This window comes from Leopardus geoffroyi, chromosome B4 (genome assembly GCF_018350155.1).
Source record: "Leopardus geoffroyi isolate Oge1 chromosome B4, O.geoffroyi_Oge1_pat1.0, whole genome shotgun sequence".
NCBI lineage: Eukaryota > Metazoa > Chordata > Mammalia > Carnivora > Felidae > Leopardus > Leopardus geoffroyi.
In genome coordinates, this window is record NC_059341.1 from 73,728,779 (window position 1) to 73,754,367 (window position 25,589).

General features: G+C 37.8%; 1 protein-coding gene and 1 pseudogene across 3 annotated transcripts in view; both read right to left on the minus strand.

The window, feature by feature from the left end:
- The window catches only part of SCAF11 (SR-related CTD associated factor 11), a 71,600-nt gene extending 71,399 nt beyond the window's left edge, over positions 1–201 (minus strand). The window contains exon 1 of one of the 3 annotated variants that reach the window (XM_045466600.1): positions 9–201. The gene's annotated coding sequence lies outside the window, so the exon portion shown is untranslated. The remainder of the gene's footprint in view (positions 1–8) is intronic. The other 2 variants (XM_045466601.1, XM_045466602.1) reach the window with 2 other exon arrangements.
- A 9,325-nt stretch (positions 202–9,526) lies between these two features.
- LOC123591816 lies at positions 9,527–10,132 on the minus strand (annotated as a pseudogene).
- Positions 10,133–25,589: the final 15,457 nt, after the last annotated feature.

Here is a 25,589-nt window from a genome sequence, read left to right on the forward strand (position 1 = left end):
GTGTTTACCTCAGGCCGAGGTCGAGGCGCTAGCTCCGGCGGCGGCGGCGGCCCCACTGCAGGTCCCTAGGTCCCCGTCACGACGCCAAGTTCCCCAACATGGACTCCTTCGTCCGCTTTGAGTTGTTCCGGGGGCCGCTGGAGCGCCGGCTCTACCGGCCGGGTCGGGAGGTGGCGGCGGAGCAAGGAGCGGACCCGGGCTGCGCTGCTCCGCGCGACTTGCGCCACCGCTGCTCCCCCTCCCCCCGCCTTGTCTGGCCTCCTCCCTCCCCTCCCCGCGCGTGCCCTCCCCCTTTCTCCCCCTTCGCTCCGCTCCGCTCAGCCGCGCCGCCACATGTCGGCGCGCTACGGTGACGACGGCGGCAGCAGCACCCGCAGCAGCCCTCTCCCTACTCGCTTGTTGGGCCCTGCGCGTACCGCTGCAGCGCTCAACCGGACCACTGGGGGGCGCTGGCAAACCACCCTTAGCGACGAGGAACGTGGCGGGCGGAGTGACGTCACGCGGCCTGTGAGCGGGAGGGAGGACGGCAGCGAGTGGCGCGGGCTTCTGGGAAACGTCTTCCGCAGGCTGTCATCCTCCCACTCGGCGGACTCTGCGCAGGCGCAGTGTGTAAGGCGCTCGAGTTGGCGCTGCTTTGGCGGCGCAGTCGGCTAAGACGCCGTGGACAATGAAGGAAGCCCTTGGGGACCTGGACGTGAGATGGTTTGCGTGGCTTTTGCTACCCTATCTTTATGGTAATCTGATATTGAAGAATGCTATTATGTTGTTTGGCGGTGGATTGAGTTTTCACCCAGCACCGTTGCCCACCTGAAATACATCCTACAGGGAGGTTGAAGTGTCCCTAATTTGTAAACCCAACTCTTTTTTCGTCCTGGCGGGCATTTAAAAAATGCCTAGGGGAAAGGTTCTCCCTGTGGCTCATCGAGCCTAGGATATCCCCTTATCTTAATTCCCACAACGAAAAATTAAAAACTTGATTGTGATTAGAGGACCTCCACTTTGTGGTCAGACAATGACGTGATCATTCAATAATTTGTCGGGACCTGCGACGTGGAACATGTGTGCCTTGTTTATTTCCCGTCGGGTCGTTAGATCTCAGGTTTTACCTCAGAAACACCTTTACACTTTTTCAAAGCCACTGACTTCAACCTCGTAGTTTGGCGTACAGTTTCTGCATGCCCCTGACTGCTCTTCCCGCGCCGGCATCCACCCCTCTTCTTCCAGGTGGCCCTTCCAGTCCGGGGCCCCCGCCGTCGTCCAGCTAACAGCTCCCGCGGGAGGCGGCCAACATGGTTTACCCCAGGTCCCAGTCACATCCAGCCTTGCGGCTCGCATCTGTCCCTGCTGCCAGCCCCCTTCCCTTTCTGTGCGCAGTGCGCTTCCCTAACCACGCCAAGCCTTGCCCAGAATGACAATCCTCCCCGCTTTCTCGATGCCCCGCCGGCTGGCCACTTCGTCGCCCTCGCCCAAACCAGGCCGGTTGCCGTGTCCTCCCCACCCCCCAGCTCCCCGTACTGTGAGGTCGCTTCTATGGCACCGTCATCCTATGCATCGTGTTCGGTCTGCTCCGTGTCTGCCCCACACTGCCAATGTCTTACCACTTTCACAACAACAACTCCTGGCACAGTGCCTGTCACTCGGTAAGAACTTGGTAAATATTGCTGGAGGAATATATGAATAGCAGCCTTGTGTCTGTTTCAAAGTCTTTGGAGTTTTACAATGATACAAGGTTTGGGGATTTTGATGGGCTTCGCTGTTTGAAAAATTTGAGGGAACCATGATCTAGAGGAGTTAAAATGGTTTTTTCTGATGGTAGAACAAAATTTTTATCAAACGCCTTTCCCTGTCACTATTCTACAAGCACTGTAATGAGCCATCCAACAGAATTAGGGTGTAGCTTTGTCACGTACACATGCACATCTTCAACCGAGAGAATGCGACCCCCCCAGGAGTGTAACTTCAGATGGAGACTAATGGGGCAACATTCTTCTGTAGGTATTTTATGAAAATATATTTATTTGTTAAGAAAGTGTTCATCCTTAAGTTTAATTAAAGGTTAAATGATAATATCTGCCAATAGAAAACTATTAAAAAAAAACAATAGCACTATACCATTTCAGCAAAACTAAGCAATATGAATTGGGGTTTTTTTCCCCTCCTGGGGCCATTTCCTCTTTATCATTTTATTTTCATCATGATAAGTGTACTCAATCCCTACCCACCTCCCCTCTGGTAACAATCAGTGCTCTATATTTAAGAGTCTGTTTCTTGGTTTGTCTCTTTCTCTATGTTCTTTTGTTTTGTGTCTTAAATTCTACATTTGAATGATATCAAATGGTCTCTGTCTTTCTCTGACTTATTTCATTCTTTTTTATGGTTGAATAATATTCCATCGTACATATATATACCACACTTTCTTTATCCACTCATCCATCAGTGGACACTTAGGCTACTTCCATAGTTTGGCAATGGTAATGATGCTGCAGTAAACATAGGGGTGCATTTATCCCTTTAAATTAGTGTTTTTGTATTTTGGGGGTAAATACCCAGTAGTGCAATTCCTGGATCGTAAGGTAGTTCCATTTTTAATTTTTTGAGTAAGCACCATACTGAACAACATGAATCTTTTGATCTATTTATTCTCTAGCAGATAATTAATTTCCACTTTTTTACAGTTGGTTTCAGGTATTATGTAAGCATGTTTTAAGAGAAAAATGCTCTTAATGCTAATGCACGAGTGGTTTCTACTTTCATGTGCAAACGGAAAAGAGGGTGGTTGTTTGTAATAGGCCATCTCTTGCCTCCCCAGGGAGAAGACTATGTGTATTTCTGTACATGCAGCATCCTCCTAATTATGTTTGCATGTGACAATTTGTTACTCTCTCTGTGGTTCCAATACTTTTTATTTACGATATAATAAAGAGATATGGAGTTTTAAATAAATGATAAACTGTAAAATGCAAGAGTAAAGATTGATATACCAACCATCACTGTCAACATTTAAAATTTGATTATAACCATAAATTACAGAAATGATACGCATCATAAAACAACCTTCAACTGAATGCCCAAATGGCTTGTTGTATTTTACCTGGCACTTAAAATATCAAACATGTCCCACAGCAACAGAAACCCATACTGGCATCTTTAAAAATAAAGGGTAATCAGTGTATTGATTTTGACAGAGCATTACCAGAGATAACTGCTATAATTAATTTTACTACTATAAGTTGAATGCAAAATAAAATTGAAATTAAGAAGTAGAATCACTGTGTAAAGACACTGAGTTAAGATGGAAACATGACTCCAATATGGACTCTCACTTGATACCTTTGCAGTTTTGAACAAATTGCCTAAGTTTTTTGGTCCTCAATTTTCATATCTATTACAGTGGAAATTTTTATTTTAATGATCTCTGTGGCATTTTTATAACAGGAGTGTTTGAATTCCAAGGGTGTACAGTTTAAGATTCTTATAAGGAAAAAAAATACATATATATATATATATATATATACATATATATATATATATATATACACACACACACACACACACACACAGTATCTTTGTAGGGAATGAAAAATACATGCTATGGGGAAAAGTTAGTTTACAGGAATTTAAAAAAAAAAAAAAAAAAAAAGGCCAAATGGTTTATCACTGTTTTCACAACTGTGAAGAATTTTAATCAAAATGATACTGATTACTCATTTTCTATGTGGAATTAAATTTATTTCAGCACTAATCAATTGGATGTCTACTATGTCAGAGGTGCTGTGAGGTGGTTATAGAATGAATGGCCAGTGTCTCAGAGATGGTTTAGTGGGTACAGATAAGACAAGTACAAAAACAAACTAAGAAACAATATAAGTGTCTTAAAAAGAATAAAAACAAAAGGGCTGGGTGGGAAAGGGAGTGTCAAATGAGGGAGAGAATACAAAAAGGACCAAGGACAATTTCATAGAAGACCAAATCTGAGCAAAAACATAGGTATTATTCCATATTGAAAAGTCCAGTTTCTCTCAGGTTGGTCTCCCATTCCCCACAGCACCTCTTACCATTTTTTGCAACTCCCCTCAAGTCTCAACCTCATAGTCACTGCCGCGGAGCCCCTCAACCCTGAGCCCAACAAAAGATCTCACCATAGCCTTTAACTTCCTCACCTTCTTTCCCTATCCCTACAAAATCTGTCTCTAACTGTCCATATTCACGCACACTTGTTTTCCTCCACCACAGAGGAAGTGCTAGGTGTTGCTTAATGCTTAGCCTTCTACTTGTGCTGTAGATCTGTTTTTCCCAGACTCTGGGATTTATAGACCATTAACATTTCTAACAGTTTAGGAACTGACACAGACAGGGCTGCTAACTTTTTAATGTTGATGAATAACAATATACATTTTCAAAGTCCTCCCATTTCTTATCACCTGGATTTCCTTTTTAAAACATGCACTTTCAACACTAAAGAACTAAGTTTTTATTAACTGTGCTGTTTATTTGCATTTCCCCGTGGAACAGTGAAGCTGTCACAGTCTTGGTACTCTTGGGATTCTGCTCTGAAATGGATCCTCTCCATCCCCTCAGGGCCCACCCTATGGGTTACTCTGTCTTCAATATTTTCAATCTCTTCTTTACCGGAGATTAACTTCTCTTTCTTCTCTCTAAATCTAAAAATGGTTTATATCTAAGACTACTTCCTCATTTCACTTTCTACTCATTTAAAAGGTAATAAGCATTCATTTTAACAATTCAGACAACACAGAAGTATAACAGTATATTCAGAAGCAAATAAAGAAAAGGATAGTTTTCCTCTCCCCATCCCAATCCTAGATAAAATGAGTGTTAAAAGATTAATGATTTGGGGCACCTGGATGACTCTTAGTTTTGGCTCAGATCATGATCTCATGGTTCACTTCATGGGATCAAGCCCCACATGGGGCTCTGCTCTGACACCATGGAGCCTGCTTGGGATTCTTTCTCTCCCTCTCTCTGCCCTAGCCCCGCATTTTCTCTCACAAAATAAATAAACTTAAAAATATTGTTTCTCTCCATACTTTTCCCAATGGTTATAGAAACACATATAAATAGAAGTTTTGATTTTTATAAAAAATGAATCAACATTTTTCTGCACCTTTTTCTTACTGAAGAGTTTATCATGGACACTCTGATCTACCTCATTCTTTTAACTAGCTGCACAATAAACAATGTGCCATAATTTTTTAAGCTTTTCCTTTATTAGTAGATAATGTAGATTTGTCCAGATTTTGTACCATTATAAACAATGCTAGAATGAGTATCCTTATATGTGTATCTCTTTTAAACTGTGCAGTTTCTTTCTACAGAATCAAATCCTTAAAGTGAGATTGTTGAGACAAAAGATATGTGCACATTTTGATAGATACTGCCTGTAGAGGTTATATATGCATTTTGTTTGCTTGTTTTGACACCCAGTATCCATCTCCCCTTTTTCTGGTAACAGCACCTCATTATCTTTAGATGAATTAGTCTTCCTCTATTAATCTGTGGATTTACAAATGGCATGGACTCCTCCATTGGCTTCTCTATTTGGTCAATAAGAGTATAATATCACACTTTATAGGTATAATATTCTATATTTGAGGGATGGGCACATGACTCCATTGAGGCCAATAAGAATTAGATTAGGGACTTTTCTTCTCTGCTATATTGTTGCTATAAGGATATAAGCTCTATTTGTGAAGAGAGACCTGTACTGAAAATGATTTTCACTCAGAGGAAGACAGAACTAAGACATGGAAAGAAACTAGATTATAATGATAACATTCAAGTAGATTCCATCTAGCTATGTCTAGATTTTCAGTTATGTGACTCTGTAAATAACTTTTGCGGGGGGTGAGTTGGGTTTTCTGTTACTTGGGACCAAAGATGTCTCGAGTGAGACACTGCCAGATTACCTCTAGAATTACTGCAGTTCACGTGCCAATCAAAAGGTAAAAGAATGTCTATTTATCCATCTCTTGCCAGGACTGAAGCATGAATCTTAAACTTTTGTCAATGTAATGTGCATTAAATGCTATCTTACTGTTACTTCAATTAGTGTTTCCCTGAGTACTGATAGGGCTGAACTTTTTTTTCATGTATTTTTGGGTTGTGTGTATAGCCTTTGTATGTTTTCATACTATTTGTCTTCATCTTTTTCTGGTCTTTTTATAGGATTTTTTTTGTCAGAGCTCTTAACCCTTGGTGTTCCATATATGTAGGTACTATTTTTTATCATAATCATCTTTTGACTTTGTTCATGGTGGCTTTTGTCATAAGAAAGTCATAATTTTTATACTGTCAAACTTGTCCATTCACTCTTAAACCCACAACAATTAGACTTATGTCACCACCACTCCATTGAAACTGCTCCTCAAAAAAGTCACCAGTGACCTCATACTCACAAGGTGCAATAAACAAACTAGTCCTTAGCAAGCAGTTGTTATCTTGTATTGACTGCCTAGTGTGTACCGGGCTCTGTGCTAGGCATAGGTGGTATAAATAAGATACTGTTCTTGCCCTTAAAGACTTGACAATTTAGTGCAACAGTCAAGCAAATGAAATATTTCAATATGTAATTGATGCTGATGTTGAGTTTGTGTTATGGGCTGAATTGTGTCCCCCAGAGTTCATGTATTTAAATCCTAATCCCTAGCACTTCAGAATGTAATTGTATTTGGAGACAAGGTCTTTAAAGAGGTGATTAAGTTAAAATAAGGTCCTTAGGGTAGGCCCCAATCCAATATGACTGGTTGCTTATAACAAGAGGAGATTAGGACATAGAGATGTATGCATGCAGAGGGAAAACCATGCAAAGGCAGGAGAAGATGGTCATCTAAGCTAAGGAGAAAGGCCAACGTCTTAATCTCAGACTTCTAGCCTCTAGAACTGTGAGAAAATAGACTTCTCTGCTTTAAGCACTCTGTGCTGTGGTACTTTGTTATGGCAGCCATAGCAAATGAATATATCTGTCTCCACAACATCCCTTCCATCCCTCCCCATCTGTGTGGTTGTAGAAGGCAAAGATTAAAACATACCAACAATTCCAGGAGTGAACTGATTATTTTAAAGCACTCAAGGTAATCCCATACCTCTTGCCAGTAAGTGGCTTAAGAAACCCAGCCTTTGACCAATTTGTGTCTCTGAACCTTGAATTGCTAGTGACTCTAAGAAAGATTTTTCCTTATTCTTTAAATAAAGCTACTAAAAGCCTGTTCTCTTTCCATTTGGAATGTGAGGGCTGAGAATATAAACCCTGGAATTACTGCAGCTACTGTCAATGTGAACAAAGCTAGCTCTAGAATAATGCTGATTTTGTGGAAGGCAGAGCAGAGAAATGGAGCAAAACTGGGTCCTTGACATCATTAATCCACTGAATCAAATCAATCCTGATACCTGTGCAGTTATGTGAACCAATAAAGCCCCTTTTTATTTAATAAATTTTGATTTTTTACAAAAGGTCTTAACAGTTATAAGGTACATAGGGAAGGGGAACTTCTCACAGGTCACATTCCCTAGGAAATACACTTTGAGATGAAGGCTCAGGGACAGAAATTTCATTGGGGAGTGCTCTTGGGATCCACCTGTGGAAAGAGTAAAGGAAGTAAGATTGAACAGAGGAAGAAGTTGTGTTGTGATGCAATCCAGCAAAGACCTCAGCCTTTCTACAGAGAGCTCTGAGGACTTTATGCTTACCTCAGTGACCAGTCATTTTGTCTGAGCCCAGAAAAGTAATCTTCTTGAGCTTACTTGAACTTGAAGTAAATTCTGAAGTAGGATTCAGTTGAAATCTATCATCCTCCAATACTTCTAGCAGCTGGTGGAATGATTTCAGTCCTGGATGGGGAGATCTCTGCAGTGTACCATGATATCCATGACCATCAACCCCTTTATATATATAATACATTCTAGGAGAATCTCTTCCAAAGTTCTATCAGATCTCTTTTCCTAGAGAAATTTATTAGAAAAAGCATTGGTGGGATTAATTACAGCCCTTAAAGCTGTTCTTGGGGCCATAATTGAGGCTGATCATCTCCTTTCTCTGCCACCCATTCTAGATTCCCCTCACCCTCTGCTTGTCAAGGTAGCTTATTTAGTGCAATGACCTAGACCCTCTTCCCTCAGAGGACTTAGCCATTGATCACCAAGTCCTTCTCAAGTTGTGGCTGTTGCACTTATCCATGTACTACCTAAGTTGGTCAAGTGGAAACCAAGATACCCAAATGGATTACCTGAGTATGAAATGTATTCTTTCCTGTCTCTATTGCATAACAGCTGCCCTACCGAAGATCAGGTTCAATTATACTCTCCTGCTGGTTTCTTGGAATGAAGATCCTAAAGTGACCAGGAGTAGCTGGGGTTTAATGGGACTTTTCCTGAGGTTGCCAAAACCTCTAACCACTGTGGAAAGAAGGTTAAAAGTCCCGCAAATGAATCTCTGGTAATCAGTGTACAGAAATATTCCTACTTGCATGCTACAGCTACTGCACCCATGTATTCACCATATTGGGAACCCTGTACCGTATAATGAATATCAATTTAGAGTTTACCATGAGTCCTGGAGGATGATGTCCCTCCTCACAAGGTATCCTTTGCAAGCTAGCACCTCAGCTGAATCTTCCACGGGTCATTCCAGTGCTCTATGAGTCTAGCAGTTTGTCTAGATGGTATAGTTTATGAAAAGATCAGTGGATCCCATATACGCACTGCTATACCAATGCTCTGGTCATTGGACCAAACACTTTAAATTCTCAGTAGTACTAGCTAAGACACTTCAGCAATAGGTCTAACTTGGAATATGTTTATATTCCAGTCAAGATAGATTGATACTACTTCCAGGGTGGAACAAGTCCAGTGTAGACAACTTGCCACCAAGTACCTGGTAGGTCTTCTAAAGGGATGGTGCCATATTGTGGGCCAAGTATTGATTGGTCTTTGTTGCTGGAAAGTCAGATATTTGACAGTGACAGTAGATAGATAAGCCTTGGTAAGTGGGAGCCCATGCTATTGGGCCCATGTATAATCTCCATTCCTGTCTCCATTCTTATTGTGTGCCTGTTGTACCAATACTGGTGTAACTAATGGCAGAGACTCAGTGATGTTATCTGGACAAGTTATTGTTTCTTGTTGTTGTTTAGTCCCTCTTCTGTAATGGATGCTCTCTGTTGGACATTAACATGTGAAACAAAAATCTTCACATCTCATATCCACTTTTATAGATTCATCCGTACGCCTCTTTCCCAGACCCCTTTATCTCTTGTCTTTCTCTCCACAGACTCTGACCAAGCAGACAAGCCTTTTGCCAGCACCCATAACTTTCTACTCAGAGTAAACTATCAGATGCACAAGTCAAAACTCTGCCCACTTAAAGGTATTCTCCTCTCTGCTGTTTTCAGGGCCACTCCTAAGTGGCTGCCTGTGGTACTTGGACATTGGGACGGCCACATTTAGGTCCCCTACATCCTAGGGTACCAATGGAAGAAAGGAAGGCCAAGCCAAGCATGAGAAATAATCTTTATTGGACCCAAACCAGGAGTTCATAGGTCTTGAGGACCTCTTTGTATTTGTTAGTTGTGTTCTCTACATTTTTCTTGGCCTGTTTCTCCTGCCTCATGAACTACCACTTTTTTCTATAATGAGTCTTGGCCTTCTCCTTTCTCTTCTCCTCTAGGGTGGCTATCATGGCCTGTACTTCCAGGAGAACTTGCAAGCCAGGTGCCTCAGGTAGGCAAACTTCTGAGTGGGCTTCAGATGCACAACCTTAGGGCAGTAAAAACCACCATCCACTTTTTCTTATGAGGTAGGGGTGATGGGACCAGGAGTGGGATCCTGTTAAATACCCTGGGGCAGTCCAGGGTGGCTGGACCTTACTTGGCCTTGAGCAGCAAAATGCCTTGTACCGTTCTTTCAACAGATGTAGCTAGGGGACTGGAAGAGGTAGGGCCCACAGGACGAGTTGGTGTTCATGCATTTGTGGAAAAAGACCAAGTATTGCAACTTGTTTCTGCAGAAATTGCCAGAAATATGGATGCCTTCACAGTGCATGACCACCAACCTCCTGCCTGGAAGTCTTAGCCATCAGGCTCACTTGACAACACAGGAGATGGCCTTGGCTATCCATGTACCACGAGTAGCCCCAACACCATCTTTGGCAGCTGCCTGGGAAAGGCCAGTAACTATTCAATGAAAGATAGTTAAGACTCCAGGGGTGCCTGGGTGGCTCAATCAGTTGAGCATCCAACTCCTGATCTCAGTTCATGATCTCATGGTTTCTGGGTTCAAGCCCCACGCTGGGCTCTGTGGTGAGTGGAGCCTGCTTGGGATTCTCTTTCTCTCCCTCTCTCTCTGCCCCTCTGGTCGTGTGTGCTCACTCTTTCTCTGTCTCTCTCTCTCCTTCTCAAAATAAATAAAAGATAAACTTAAAAAAAAAAAAGGCATTTAATTCTCCATTGCAGACAATAGGACCTCACTCCAGAAACCTAGGAATCTATGTTGTGATTCTCCCATTGGGACTTGCCATAAACTTTTAAATTTATGTATAGACAAGAAAGTTCAAATATGCAAACACATAAAGAGAAAAGCAAAAACCCTTATAAATCTCATCATTAGAGACAATTCTTATCATCAACATCCTAGTGAGCATCTTTTTAGATCTTTTTCTATTTATTTACATAAATAAAACTACCTATGTAATTACTGTTGTGCAATCTGCTTTTGATTCAACTATGTCAGCAAATCTAGATATACATCCTTCCATTGTTTGAATATATCATAAATTGCTTAACTAGCTTGTTGTAGATAATGAGTTCTTAACTGGATGGTACTGCCCTCTAGAGTATGTTTCGTGTATAGAGTATTTACGTATTGAAATACATATTTTGTTACTAATCGCTTTCCTTTTATTTCTCTCTAATATTACAGTTAGTATATTTCGTTGTAGGTATCTATGACTTTCATTTTAGGACTATAAATGAAGTGTTAACAAAAATATTTATTATAAAAAGGGGACTGAGTTGGCTAGGGCTAAGAAGCATTGTTTATAGATAGGCATAGAGTATTTCCAATTTTCAATGTTACAAAGCATGCTCTAATGAACATCTATATGCCTTCATCCTTTGGAGTAGGTTTGCTACATTAAAGGGTACGTATGTTTAAAATTTTGACACATCGCACTAATTTACCATACACCAACAGGCGATGAGAATGCCAGTTCCCTCATATACTACCCACCAACAGCAGTGTAATCCTGATGTCTGTAGAGGTTGCTCTTTTCATAAGGGCTATATAAAATTTTCTTAAAATTCATATTTTAAGGGCACCTGGGTGGCTCAGTTCGTTGAGCATCCATCTCTTGATTTCAACTCAGGTCATGATCTCACAGTTTGTGGGTTTGAGCTCCACATCAGCTTTGAGCCGACTCAGAATGCTTAGAATTCTGTCTCTCCTCTCTCTGCCCCTCCCCAGCTCACTGGTGTGTGCGCTTTCAACCACTTTCTCCCTCAAAATAAATAAATAAACTTAATTTAAAAAAAAAACTCATATTTTATGGGGCCCCTGGGTGGCTCAGTCAGTTAAGCATCCAACTTCAGCTCAGATCATGATCTTGCAGTTTGTGAGTTAGAGCCCCACGTGGGGCTCTGTGCTGTCAGCTTGGAGCCTGGAGCCCACTTCAGATTCTGTGTCTCTCTCTCTGCCCCTTTCCTGCTCGTTCTCTGTCTCTGTCTCTCTCAAAAATAAATAAACATTAAAAAAAATTTTTTAACTCCTGTTTTACACTCTAGGATAAATCTAGAGTCTTCCTCATGATTCTGAAAGTTGTAGGAACTTACTTTATTCCTAGTCACTTCTGGTTTTAATTTCTCACTTAACTAATTTCTCTTTCTCTTCTGTATTTGTTTGCTTGCTTGTTTGTTTGTTAGTAACAGCTATATTGGGATATACGCCACACAACATACATTTCACCCATTTAAAGTATACAATACAATATTTTTTGGAATATTCACAGAGTTATGCAAGCATCCCCACAATCAATGTTTTAAGCACATTGTTTTCATCACCCTCTTCCCCCAAATCCTATACCCACTAGCAGTCACTTCTCAGCTCTCCAGCCCTGCAGGCCCAATCCTTTAGACCTAGGCAACGCATGTAACACTACTTCTTCTTTTGTTCTTTTAAATTTTATTTTGTGGAATAATATTCTGTCATATGGATATGGCACATTTTATTTATCTGTTCATCAGTTGATGGGTATTTTGGTTGTATCCACTTTTTGGCTATTATGAATGATGCTGTTATGAATATTCATGTACAAGTTTTTATGTGAACATATGTTTTTACTCCTCTTGGGTAGATACTTATAAGTGGAATTGCTGGGTCCATATGGTAACTCTGTTTAACCATTTGAAGAACTGCCAAACTCTTTTCCAAAGAAGCTGTACCATTTTATATTCCCATCAGCAGTGTATGAGGATTCCAATTTCTCCACACACTCAACAATACTTGTAACTCTGTGCTTTTGATTACAGCTGTTCTATCGACTGTGAATTTGTATCTCATTGTGATTTTAATTTGCCTTTCTTTGATAGCTAATGATGTTAAACATCTTTTCATGTATTAATTTGTCTGTATATCTTTGGAGAAGTGTCCATTCAAATCATTTGCCTATTTTTAATTGGGCTATTTTTCTATTATTGAGTTGTGAGCTCTTTATATATTCTAGACACAAGTCCTTTATATTTTATCATATATTTGCTTTGTAAATATTTTTCCCACTCTATGAATTATCTTCACTTTCTTTTTTTATTACTTATTTGTTTTGAGAGGTGTGAAGGGGCAGAGAGGAAGGGAAAAAGAGAATCCTGAGCAGGCTCTGCACTGTAAGCATGGAGCCCGATGCAGGGTTCCATTCCATGAACCATGCAGTCATGACCTAAGCTGAGATCAAGAGCTGGACACTTAACTGACTGAGCCACCCAGGCATCCCTTATCTTTTATTTCTTGATGGTGTTCTTTGAAGAACAATTTTTTTTTTAATTTTGATGATGTCCAATTTATCTATTTTTTTCTTTTGTTGCTTGTGCTTTGGTGTCATATCTAATAAACCATTGACTAATCCAATATCACCAAGATATATACTTATGTTTTCCTGTAAGAGTTTAATCATTTTAGCTCATACATTTAGGGCTTTGATCCATTAATTTTTGCATGTATATGCATAAATTTTATGTATATGCACCTTCAATCTTATGCATGTGGATATCCAGTTGTCCCAATACCATTTACTGAAAAGACTTCCTTTCTTCATTAAATTGTCATGGCTTCCGTGTTGAAAACCAATTGACCATAAATGTGCAGGTTTATTTCTGAACTCCTCAATTCTATTCCATTGATCTTTATGTCTGTCCTTATGCCAGTTGATCTTTTGTCTTGATTGCAAATAGCTTTGTAGTAAGCTTTGAGGTTGGAAAGTATAGGTCCTTCCACTGTGTTCTTTTTCAAGATTCTTTCGGTTATTCTGGTTCTCTTGAATTTTCTTAAGAATTTTAGGATCAGTCTGTCAATTTCTGCAAAAAAGGCAGTTGGGATTTTGATAGTGATCAGGATAAATCTATAGATCAGTTTGGGGACTATTGCCATTTTAACAGTATTAAGTTTTCCAGACCAGCACATGAGATGCCTTTCCATTTATTTAGATCTTTAATTTTTTTCAACAATGTTTTTATACTTTACAGAGTATAGGTTTTGCCTTTTTTTTTTTTTTTTGGTTAAATTTATTACTATTATTTTTTTGGATGCTATTGCAAATGGAATTGTTCTCTTTCATTTTCGGTTTGTTCATTACAGGTATATAGAAATACAATTGATTTTTGTGTATTGATCATGTATCCTGAAATTTTGCTGAAAACATGTATTAGTTCTAATAGTTTCTTAGTGGATTCCTTAGGATTTTCTGCATACAAGATCATGTCATCTGTGAATAGAAATAGTTGTACTTCTTCCTTTCCAATTTGATGCCTTGTATTTCCTTTTCTTGCCTAATTGCCCTTGCTAGAATCTTCATGACACTCTTGAATAAAAGTGGTATGAGCTTACATCCTTGTCCTTGATCTTAGGGGGAAAGCATTCATTGTTTCATCATTAAGTATGATGTTAACTGTGGGTTTTCATAGAAGTTTTTTACATTGCTGAAGTTCCTTCTCTGTTTAGTTTGTTGACTACTTTTATCATGAAAGGGTGTTGGATTTTGTCAAATACTCTTTTTGAATTTATTGAGACAATCATGCCATTTTCTCCTTTATTCTAATGTTATGGTATATGAATTGAATTTTTGGATATTAGCCACCTTGCATTTCTAGGATAAATCCACGTGATCAGGGTGTACAGTCCTTTTTTTGTGTTGCTGGATTCGGTTTCCTAGTTTGCCTCTGTATTTTGCAGTTTATTCTTTATCAGTGTTCAGGTATTAGCCCAAATATAGGGCACAGCTGTTTCTCATTAATTTTTCTCCAAATATCACTGTAGTGATCATTTCTCATTTATTCTGGTACCTAGAATCTGAATTCTGTGAGTCTTGATAGGGATCAGGAATTAGAACAATTCACTTTTGCAATCTCCTTTGTTGCTATGGCAGAGGCATATGATCAATTGGAAACACTTAGTTTGTATATAATTTGGGATCTAATGACACTAATAGGTTAAATTCTCTCACTGTTGCTCTCTCTCTTTCTCTGCACACTGTTAAGTGTTTCCCTATCAGAACCAGGTTTGGATATGATTTGGGTCTTTTTACCAGCTGCTTACTCCCAAGCCTAGTTCTCAAGCCCTCCTAGTGCTTTGATGAGCTGCCCAATATCCTTGTATTAAATCCCTTTATTATTAATTCAACCAGAGTCCATTCTTACTAACATTAACTAGTAGATATAGGCAAGGCATTACTGTTACTTGACTTGTACTACTAATTTAGGAGATTATGATAGTTATTGCATCAAAGAACCATACAGGAAATAATTTAAAATTGAATATTTGACTTCTCGTTTTTAAAAAAGAACCTTGGCCATTTCTCCTAACACAAGCTCTAGCTTTCCGCAAGTGCTTTATTCCATTCTCTTTATTTTTAATTCTTCCTACCACATCCCAAAATTCCTGTTCATTTTTTAAGTAGAGACTTTATCTAATTCTGCTTTCTCCTGCCAATCCCAGATAAGTTATCAAGATCTTTTTGTAAATAAAAACAGCTTTTTTCTTAAGACAAACCAGTCACATAATTTTTTTCATTCCATCACATTGGATATTCCATGTTTTATTGTAACAAATGATGAGTAACAAAGGATATTACACTTGTAAAAACTTGCATTCATTGGATTATTCCATTTTTTTATTTAAAAAACTCTTTTTAATGTTTATATTTGAGAGAGACAGACAGACAGACAGACAGAGTGCAAGTAGGGGAGGGCAGAGAGAGGGAGACACAGACTCCAAAGCAGGCTCCAGGTTCTGAGCTGTCAGCACAAAGCCCAATGCAGGGCTCAGACTCACAAACCGTTGAGATCATGACCTGAGCTAAAGTCGGACGCCTAACTGACTGAGCCACCCAGGCGCCCAGGGGTATTCCATTTTTTAAAATTATTTGGAGACTAACATTTCCTTTGGAAATTGCCTGTGATTTTACTCCTTTCCCTATCAGAATATTTGTCTTTTTCTTGTTATTTTGTGAATTTTTTTAAAGTTTATTTCTTTATTTTGAGTGAGACAGAGAGCACATGTGTGTATGCATGCACTTGCATGGCAGAGGCTCAGAGAGAGAGAGAGAGAGACAATCCCAAGCAGACTCCACACTCAGTGCAGAGCCCAGTGTGGGGCTGGAACCCATGAACCGTGAGATCATGACCTAAACCGAAATCAAGAGTCAGACACTTAATCAAATGAGCCACCCAGGCATCCCTATAAATACTTTTAAGCTCTATATACAGGGAATATTAGTACATGATCATATTTGTTGCAAATACTTTCACCTGGTTGTTATTTGTCATCATCATTGTTTATGATGAAGTTTTGTTTGTTTCACCAAGTGGAAATTTTGGTTTTATTTTTTAGGAAATAAAACCTCCTGGCTTTTATTTTATGGCTTCTGGATTTCGTGTCATGCTTAGAAAAGCTTCTCCCACTCACTGCCTCTGGCCCCAAGATCATATTTGTTTACCTATCTTTTCTTCTCTACCTGTACTTCATTAAAAATTAAGAAACTGAAGCCCAGATTGATAAAATGACTTGCTCATGATCATGCAACTAATTAAAGTTAGGAATAGTCTGCAGAGAAGATGGCAGTTCTTTTCAAAGCAGTCCTAAAGAGTGGTACTTTATCTAATTAAATAAAAATTTTTTAATATTAAGTGAGATTGTCACCCTTTAAAAATTTTGGCAATTTTCTGGAAGCTTGTTTAGGAAATAAAAAAAAAAATACGCTCTCAAACACTGGTAACCCAAAAGACACAGTGGGTTTTATTAGACAATTATATACTCACTCTTGAGAAATTCCTTTATTAAAACATAAGAAAGAAAACATATGGGAAAATTTGCATCAGTTTAATAAACCAGCCACTCCTCTGAAGTCTCATTTCCCTAGAACTGTCCTATAATAGAGCCAATCAAAGACAGATTATTTTTTTTTTAAAGGCTATATTCTTTCTTAAAATGGTATTTGGCATATAAAAATTATTTACACACTAATTTTCAGCTGACAGCAATACTTTTTTTTTTTTAAGTTTATTTATTTGGAGACAGCAAGAGAGCACATGAGAGTGGGGGAGGGGCGGAGAGAGAGGGAGAGAGAGAGAGAAAATCCCAAGCAGGCTCTGTGCTATCAGCAAGGAATCCCATGCAGGACCTGATCCCATGAACTGTGAGATCATGACCGGAGCCAAAACTAAGAGTTGAATGCCTACCCAAATGAGCCACCCAAACACCCCTCTTATTTTTTTTTTTTTTTAATTTTTTTTTTCAACGTTTATTTATTTTCGGGACAGAGAGAGACAGAGCATGAACGGGGGAGGGGCAGAGAGAGAGGGAGACACAGAATCAGAAACAGGCTCCAGGCTCTGAGCCATCAGCCCAGAGCCCGACGCGGGGCTCGAACTCACGGACCGCGAGATCGTGACCTGGCTGAAGTCGGACGCTTAACCGACTGCGCCACCCAGGCGCCCCGTCTTATTTTTAACAAGTGTATTTGCACACCTCTCAAGGCGACAGAATGCTAACATTCAATAGATCCACTGATTTCTGCTTTATATCATAGATTTATTTTTAAAATAACATAGCAAGTCTCTGAGATGAAGTCATTCTCAGAAGGATCTATTAATATATAGGCAAGCAATAATTGGTTATTTTCCAAATTAAACATTTTCCTAGGTGAATTTGGTTTCAAAATAATTTAGTCTTTATGCTTTCTATAACAATAAAACCCTTTGTTAACTTTTTTTTTTTTTTTTTTTTTTTTTTTTGAGTAAGAGAGAGAGAGAGAGAAAGCAAGGGAGCAGGGGAGGGGCATAGAGAGACAGAGAGGTTCTCAAGCAGGCTCCATGCTTAGAGTGGAGCCACCTTAGGGCTTGATCTCACAACCCTGAGATCATGACCTGAGTCAAGACCAAGAGTCAGACACTGAACTGACTGAGCCACCCAAATGCCTCTAACAATAAAAAATTTTAAATACAGTCTTTACTTTGATTAAGTTTTAACTTCCAAGAAACATCTTCAGAACCTGCCTTATTGGAATATACCTTCTAACAATTATGATGAATAGTCAACAACAGTAAAGTAACTTTGGAATGCAGAGCAGGAATGATGGACGATCACCATCTCACTTAAATATTTTTTCATGTATGCATGTTTTCTTTCAATATTTCTTTGTATAGTATACATTGCATATAGTTCAAATTTAAGTGTTAATAATTTTTTGTTACTAGTATGTGATAAAACTTTTCTTATTGACATTTGATTGACATGAATTAAATCACCACAGTATTCCTATGAGGATGTCTCCCAATTTAATTAACTATGTTTCTTTCCAACTACTAGAATATTTCAATTATGTCTTTGTTGTTTCTATTACACATACTTTAAAAAGGATTCAAAACTATATAAAAACAATACAAAGATAATTGAAATATAAATAAAGAAAGCTTTATACAAGGATTAATACATAAATATGCTAAAAACCCGTGTTATTTAATTAAGTATCTCTAAATTTCATTCCAGTATATACTTTCAAACAGCCATGTCTATCATAAGTCAACCTAAGTAAAAAAGTGTGAGCCTACAGGTACTTAAGTGTGAATCTACAAACTTTTGGGAGTGAATATTTTTTTACAGAAATATTTACTGCCAGCTGCTTTGAAAAAGGAAGTTTCTTTGTTTTGTTCAATATTGTCTTGGTCAGATTTTGTATTTCAGTAATGCTAGCCTCATAAAATGAATTGAAAAGTGTTCCCTTATTCTCTAATTTTTGAAAGTTTTGTATAATGTTAGTATTATTTCTTCCTTAAATATTTCATAATATTCACCAGTGAACCCATATGAGCCTGACATTTTCTTTGAACCAAGTTTTTATTTTATATATCTTTTTTGCAATAAAGCTTTAATTATGGTTCTTTATTTTTTGTATATAATTTATTGTCAAATTGGTTTCCATACAACACCCAGTGCTCATCCCAATAGGTACCCTCCTGAATGCCCATCACCCACTTTCCCCTCTCCCCCACCCTCCGTCAACCCTCAGTTTGTTCTCAGTATTTAAGAGTCTCTTATGGTTTGCCTCCTTCCCTCTCTGTAACTTTTTTTTTTCCTGCTTCCCCTCCTCCATGGTCTTTGTTAAGTTTCTCAGGATCCACATATGAGTGAAAACATATGGTATCTGTCTTTCTCTGCCTGACTTATTTCACTTAGCATAATAATCTCCAGTTCCATCCACGTTGCTACAAATGGCCATATTTCATTCTTTCTCATTGCCAAGTAGTATTCCATCGTATATATAAACCACATCTTCTTTATCCATTCGTCAGTTGATGGACATTTAGGCTTTTTCCATAATTTGGCTATTGTTGAAAGTGCTGCTATAAACATTGGGGTACAAGTGCCCCTATGCATCAGCACTCCTGATGCACTCAGTTAAGTGTCCAACTCTTGATATCGGCTCAGGTCGTGATTTTGCAATCATGGGATTGAGCCCCGCATCAGGTTCTGCACTGAGTGGAGCCTGCTTGAGATTCTTTCTCTCCCTCTCTCTCTGCCTCTCCCCTGCTCTGCACTCTCTCTCTCTCTCTTAAAATAAATAAACTGAAAAAAAAAAAGATAATTTCTTTTCGTCTTGTGTCAAATTTGGTAAGTTGGATTTCTTAAGGAAGTTGTCCATTTTGTCTAAGTTTTGAAATTGTTGGCATAAAATTATTAAAAATGTTCCCCTTCCTTTTTTTTAGAATTTTACTTTTATTTTTTTATTTAAATTTTAGTTAACATGCAATTCAATCTTGTTTCAGGAGTAGAATTCAGTGATTCATCATCTACGTAAAACACCCAGTGCTCATCGCAAGAGCCCTCCTTAGTACCCATCACCCATCTAGCCTATCTCCCACCCACCTCCCTCCATCAACCCACAGTTTGTTCTCTATCATTAAGAGTCTCTTGTGGTTTGTTTCCCTCTCTTCTCTTCCCACCCCCCACTTTCTCATATGTTCATCTGTTTCTTTTTTTCTTAAATTCTGCATATGAGTTAAATCATATGGTATTTGTCTTTCTCTTATTTTCCTTCTGATATCTGTAAAGTTTGTGGTGAGGACCCCTTCTTTCATGCCTGATATTGGTAATTTGTGCTGTCTTTCTATCTTGATCAGTGCAACTAAGACTTAAGTGATTTAACTGATCTTTTCAAAGAAAAGAATTGCCCCTATGACTTTTCTCAGTTATTTTCTATTTTACTGATTTCTGCTTATTATTAGTTCCTTCTTTCTACTCAAGGTTTGATTTGCTCTTAAAAAAAAACTTTTGGGGCGCCTGGGTGGCTCATTCGGTTAAGCGTCCGACTTCGGCTCAGGTCACGATCTCACAGTTCGTGGGTTCAAGCCCCACATCGGGCTCTGTGCTGACAGCTCAGAGCCTGGAGCCTGTTTCAGATTCTGTGTCTCCCTCTCTCTGACCCTCCCCCGTTCATGCTCTGTCTTTCTCTGTCTCAAAAATAAATAAACGTTAAAAAAAAAAAAAACTTTTGAAGAGGGATCCTTAAGTCATTGACTTTAACTTCTCTGATATAAACATTTTAAAGCTATAAACTTTACACTGAACACTGCTTTAACTGCATCCCACAAATTCTGATATATTGTGCTTTCAGTTTTGCCAAATTCTAAATATTTTCTGATTTTTTTTGTCATTTCCCCTTCATCCATGTATTTATAAGGGTGTTATTTAATTTCCAAATATTTGGAAGTTTCTTCGATAACATACATATCTTACTCTTACTGATTCCCAGTTTCACTGTTCTCCAAGAGCATAATTTCTCTGATGTCAATCATACAGCATTTACTGAGACATTGTCTATAGCCAAGTGTATTTCTCTATCTTGATAAAAAAGTACCATGTGTATGTTAAAAGAACATCTATTCTGCAGTTGTTGAGTATAGTGTTCTGTATTAGGTCAGATAGATGATCGTGTGTTCAGCTCGTCCATGTTCTTACTGATATTTTACCTATTTGTTCCATAAATTGGTAAGAAAGAGATATTAATATCTCCAAATGTATTTATGGTATTATCTTTCTCTTTAATTCTGTCAATTTTGCTTCATGAATTTGAAGCTCAGTTATTGAATTATGATTGTTATGTCTTCCTATGAATTGGCCCTTTTTGTCAGTTTGAAATGCCCCCTTATGTCTCTGGAAATACCATTTGAAGCTATTTAACGTACTAATTTGGCCACTCTATCTTTCTTGTACTTATAATTTCGTGTGGTTTTTTTCCTATTTACTTTCAACTCATCTGTTATTTATATTTAAAGTGTCTTGTAGAGAGCGTATGGTTGGGTCTCCCTTTATAAAAATCAATTCTGATAATCTTTGTCTTTAATTGGATTGTTTAGTCAATTAACATATAATACAATTATCAATATGATTGGATTTAGTTCCAATTTTATTATTTTGTTTACTGATTGTCCACCCTATTTGGTTCCTCACTTCCTCCTTTTTGACTTCTTTTGGATTATTTAATTATTTTTTTAAATTTCACTTCATTTTATCTTGTATTTTTAAAATTTTTACCTAGGCTTTATTTTATCTAGTCTTTTTAATTACATTTTTGCATTTTTTTTTAGTAGTTGCTCTAGGGATTACAATATATACCTTTAGTTTTTCACAGTCTACCTTGAATTAATATTATATCACTTCACAGGGTCACCTGGGTGGCTCAGTCAGTTAAGTGTCTGACTTCGGCTCAGGTCATGATCTCACGGGTTCGTGAGCTCCAGCCCCGCGTCGGGCTCTGTGCTGACTGCTCAGAGCCTGGAGCCTCCTTCAGATTCTGTGTCTCCTCCTCTCTCTGCCCCTCCCCTGCTCATGTTCTGTCTCTCTCTCTGTGTTTCAATAATAAATAAACTTTAAATAAATAAAAATATTATATCACTTCACATAAAATGTAAAAACTTTGCAATTGTATTGGTCCATCTTTTTGCTCCCTTATTGTCCTCTTGGCTATAATTGCCATGCGTTATATTTACATATATTAAAAATTTCATAAGAAAAAATTATAATTTTTGCTTTGAATTATCCTATGTATTTTAAAGAAATTAAGAGGAAAATAGCCTTTTATATTTATCCAGATATTTAGCATTTCTAATTATCTTCATTCTTTTCTGAAGATCTAAGACTCTCTGGTGCCATTTTTCTTCAGTGTAAAAAACTTCCTTCAGCATTTCTCACAGTGAAAATCTGATGGAGATAAATTTTCTGAGTTATTTTTTTATCCACATTTTTATTTTTCCTCCATTTTGAAGGGTATTTTCACTGGATAAAGAATTCAGTTTGATGAGTTTTTTATTGTTAGCACTTTATGTTGTTCCAATGTCTTTTGGCTTCCATTGTTTCTGATGAGAAGTCAACCATTAACCATATCATCTGTATGTTACATATCATTTTTCTCTTGCTGCTTTCAAGATTCTCTTTATCTTTTGTTTTCATCAGTTTAACTATAGTATGCCTAGTCATTATTTTCCTCATATTTATTATCCTTGGGAACTGGGGGGTTTCTTGTATCTGTATTTTTTATTATTTCAACAAATTGAGCACATTTTCAGACATTATTTTTTTTAACTTTTTTTTTTTTTTTTCTGCTTCATCCTCTGTATTTTCCTTCTGTATATAACTTCAGTTTCTTAAATTTTGGACCTTTGGTATTGTCACACAGGTTCATGAATATCTGTTTATTTTCTTTCAATCATTCTTTCTCTGTTTTTCAGATTGGAGCATTTCTATTGATTTATTTTCCGGCTTACTGATTCTTTCCCTCTTTATCACCATTCTGCTGTGAAGACCATCCAATGAAGCATTTTTTTGCTTCAGTTATTGTTTTTTTTGTGTATCGGAGTTTCCATTTGGTTCTTTTTCATAATTTTTATTTCTTTTCTGAGACTTTCCATTTTTAGTTTATTATCATGAACTTTTCTTTACCTCATTAGGCATAGTTATAATAGCTTGATTAAGTGCTTGTCTGCTGGCTTCAGTCTGCTGGTACCAACATCTGAGTCATCTTTAAATTAGCCTCCATTCATTAGCTTTTCTTTGGTGAATACATCACAGTTTCCTGATCCTTTATATGTCATATAATTTTGCATTGTATCTTGAATATTTTGAATTTAATGTTGTGGAGATTTTGTTTCCTGTCATAGTCATCCAAAGAGTGCTGATCTTTTTGTTTAAGTGTGCAATTTATTCAGTTGGATTAAGACAGCAAACTCTTTGGTGACAGGTCAAATTGCAGTTTAGTTCCTATATCTAAGTTATTTGCAGTGTATTCAGAGTTTGTGGGTCAGCTAGAAACTCGGTTTTATTTTAGAAACAGAATTTAGAGGTCTGTCTTTGGTTCTGTCTTTTTTAAGGTTCCACTCTCACCTTAATGATACAGGTTGCCCTGAACTCTGTATTTTGGGTCTTCAGGCCAGAAAGGCTACAGGTTATTGGACCCTGCACTGTGCCACAACTTTGGCCTGACCTCAGGCTAAACCATCTTCCACCCAAAAATGTAAAATGCCTTGTGCCATTCTCTTCTAATTTTGCAATTTTCCTCCCCAAACTTCCTGTTGTTTTTTACTTACTCTTTAGAATCTTCAAGTTACTGTATTTTGTCCAAAGTTTATGTTATCTGTAGAAGAGTTAATGTTTTAGGAGCTAACTCAGTCATCTAAAAAATTCTCTATTCAGCTTTTTCTTTTGAAATATATTTAAAATTTTTTCTCAAATGCCCTCTTCAGACTGCAAAAGAACATGGACATATGCAAAGAAAAAATTACTCCCCTTTTCCTCTCCTAGTCAGTTCCCACCTGCCTGGAAGTATCTATTATTAACAATATAGTCTATCTCCCTCCTTACCAGCTCTCCAGACTCACACGCAGTTATATTAAAATGTAAAGGATTTTCCTTTTTAAAAAATTGAATCGAGCTATACCTAATACTATGTAGCTTTCTTAGTGTGTCTTAGATTTCTAGGTTAGCATAGACACATCTAATACATTTTTAATAACTCCAGAAGTCTACATTTTTGACTGTCCATAGAGAACATTGGTAGATATCTTGAAGATAGAAATAACATTTCCCATCAGTTCTTGCAAGCTCAGACTCCAACCCGAGTCTGGATTAGCAGGAAGGAAGAAACAGCAACCTCAATATGGTTCTAGAATCCCTCTAGGTTAAAGAAGACTAGGGTTTCTTTCTACAGAGGATTAGAGTCACTACAGTGGAAATTATATAGTGTCTTCCTAATGCAAAAAAGAATTTTCTGAGAGTATTATAAATAATCAGCAAAACATAGAAGAGAATTTTACGTTATTAAACCACTGATTGTGGTACCTGGGTGGCTCAGTTAAACATCAGACTCTCAATTTCTGCTCAGGTTCATGATCTCACAGTTTGTGAGACTGAGCCCCACCTGCTTGGGATTCTCTCTCTCTCTCTCTCTCTCTCTCTCTCTCTCTCTCTCTTGTGCATGCACGGGTGCACACACATGCTCTCTCAAAATAAACATTTAAAAAACTGATGAAGCGCTTTTTATGACAACACTCTAAAGTTTTATGTAACTGATTTCTTAAGATGGTGGGGTCATTAGAGTCAAGTGAAAGTAGTTCCATGATGAAATAGGAAATAATATGTTTTTAATTAAATAATTAATTAAATAATTTGTTTTTAATTAAAGCCAAATGATTTCATGGTCATTTGTGGAATTTTTGGCTATGAATTATAAGTTTATCTTATCTGATGCCTATCTAATCATGTTGTCCCTTGAAGTGCTCAAGGAATAAATTTTCCTAAATCTAACATCAATTGAGATCTTTATAACACATTTAGGTTTTTTTTTCCTTTTGATCATATAAAACTAGCTCTTTTCCGGAGATATGAGACTTTTTCCTGAGAGAACTTTGTATCAGGTTGTTTAAACACAATGCCAGAACATTCATTCTGGGTATTATATTCTGAATATGAATATGCTTTGACTATTATAAATAATGATACAATGAGTATAGGGGTGCAGATATCTCTCCAAAATGGTAAATTCATTTCCTTCAGATATACACTCAAGAGAGGAATTGAAGAATCATGAGGTAGTTCTATTTTTAATATTTTGAGGAACTTCCATACTGTTCTCCATAGTGGCTGAAACTTAATTTTGATTGCGTAAAAAAACTCAACCCTTTTATTCCTTCTCTGTTTATATTTCTTATGTTGCAATATACCTCTTTTTGTATTGTGTATTCATTAACAATGTATGGTAGCTATATGTATTTTTTGTTTTGTTTTTATTTTCTTTAATTTTTCATGTTTGTTTATTTATTTTTAATATGAAATTTATTGTCAAATTTGTTCCCATATAACACCCAGTGCTCATCCCAATAGGTGCCCCCCTCAATGCCCATCACCCACTTTCCCCTCCCTTCCACCCCCCTCAACCCTCAGTTTATTCTCAGGTTTTAAGAGTCTCTTATGGTTTGCCTCCCTCCCTCTCTAACTTTTTTTTCTCCTTCCCCTCCCCCATGGTCTTCTGTTAAGTTTCTCAGGATCCACATAAGAGTGAAACCATATGGTGTCTGTCTTTCTCTGTATGACTTATTTCGCTTAGCATAACACTATCCAGTTCCATCCACATTACTACAAAAAGCCATATTTCATTTTTTCACATTGCCAGGTAGTATTCCATTGTATATATAAACCACAACTTCTTTATCTATTCATCAGTTGATGGACATTTAGGCTCTTTCCATAATTTGGCTATTGTTGAAAGTGCTACTATAAACATTGGGGTACAAGTGCCCCTATGCATCAGCACTCCTGTATCCCTT